Source organism: Schistocerca nitens, chromosome 4 (genome assembly GCF_023898315.1).
Source record: "Schistocerca nitens isolate TAMUIC-IGC-003100 chromosome 4, iqSchNite1.1, whole genome shotgun sequence".
NCBI classification, from domain to species: Eukaryota; Metazoa; Arthropoda; class Insecta; order Orthoptera; family Acrididae; genus Schistocerca; species Schistocerca nitens.
Window position 1 is genome coordinate 572598840 of NC_064617.1, and position 1756 is coordinate 572600595.

The 1756-nt window shown below is 40.7% G+C and overlaps 1 non-coding gene across 1 annotated transcript; it reads right to left on the reverse strand.

The window, feature by feature from the left end:
- Positions 1-1225: 1225 nt before the first annotated feature.
- On the reverse strand, positions 1226-1300 carry Trnat-ugu (transfer RNA threonine (anticodon UGU)). Its single transcript has one exon. It is a non-coding gene; the product is annotated as a tRNA-Thr (tRNA).
- Positions 1301-1756: the final 456 nt, after the last annotated feature.

A 1756-nucleotide genomic window follows, 5' to 3' on the forward strand; every position in this document is an offset into this window, starting at 1 on the left:
AGAGAAACTTTGTAACACTTCAGACAGTCTAAGTCTATTTTAGAAAAAGAAAACCACGTGTGGCAATCTATTACGTGCCTACTACTTATAAGGATCATCAGTTCCTAGATGAGCTGTATGAGTTACACGTACCAGAACACACACCTAGCGGGCAATTTGCAAATGAAGAAAACCTGAGATTTAAAACCGGAGTATTAGATAAGTGTTTTAAAAATAACATTATAGAGGTACGTCCCAGAGTAAGAAAGCAATTATTGAGTCATAATTGATTATCTTTAGGTTTCCAATCTCTTGGAGTCAAATACTACAATGTTCGTTGTGATCTGGGACATGTTGTGGAGAGTTCCAGAGACCTAATTATTTGTGGAATCTGTGGAGAAGAAGGACGTAAAGAAGAAGTACGCCCACCCACCAGAGAATAAAGTAGGATGCATCCTGAGTAAGAAACAAGGTGAGACATATACCAAAATTAGAAAGACTGAGTGTTTAACTTACAATACCTGGACAACATTTTTTAAGTGAAACTACCTCCATTTCAGTGTATAGATAGTTTATTCTACTGTACAATCGTGATTTCGGACTTTGACCATTTTCATTTTAAAATATGAATAAATTTTTTCTGGCCTATATAATGTGAAACATTCTCTGGTCCACTGTTATCATGCTTATTTGTATCTATATATTCACTGCTGTACTTGAAAATGGCCAAAGGCCTAAATCATCACTGTACAGAAGAATGAACGCTCTATACAGTCGAGTGGGGAACTTTCATTTAAACTGAAATACATGACTGTTGCCCCAATCTACGTTAGAATTACCTTACAAAACAGACAAATTGAGGAGATCTCTAACTGTAACACGAATTCCAATCAACACACGTAGTATGTTCTTACTACAGATGCGAACATTTTCACACCTATGATGGAATAACTATCTGCATCCCCAAGAACTAGAATCCAGTGCAACGCCGCAGAATGGCGACGGCAGCAAGATCTTGTTTTTTTTTTATTTTTTTATTTTTTTTTACCGCAGGACAAATTAAATTGTTCGAATGAAATAACATCATTAATATACGCGCAGACCATCGAGGACATCTATTTTATTAATAAGGATTATCTGGATCAAATGTGTAGTATAGGTGTAATACATTCGAAATGATAATTATATGGACACCCTAGCTGCAAACAGGCGTTGATGTACTTCATTGGGGCATGTTGAAAATGTGTGCCCCGACCGGGACTCGAACCCGGGATCTCCTGCTTACATGGCAGACGCTCTATCCATTTGAGCCACCGCGGGCACAGAGGATAGTACGTCTGCAGGGACGTATCCCTTGCACGCTCCCCGTGAGATCCACATTCCCAACATGTCCACACCACTACATTCGTAGTGCGCCTAATAGATGTTTGCCCATCATACTCATTACTCATGGCAGATTAATCTACCAAGTCCCGTACGAGTTCGGGCATAGCGTGTGCGTTCGCACAAGAAGGTCAATGGACGGGAAGCCATATTTTAACTATATATATAGTTAAAATATGGCTTCCCGGCCATTGACCTTCTTGTGCGAAAGCACACGCTATGCCCGAACTCGTACGGGACTTGGTAGATTAATCTGCCACGAGTAATGAGTATGATGGGCAAACATCTATTAGGCGCACTACGAATGTAGTGGTGTGGACATGTTGGGAATGTGGATCTCACGGGGAGCGTGCAAGGGATAAGTCCCTGCAGACGCACTATCCTCTGTGCCCGC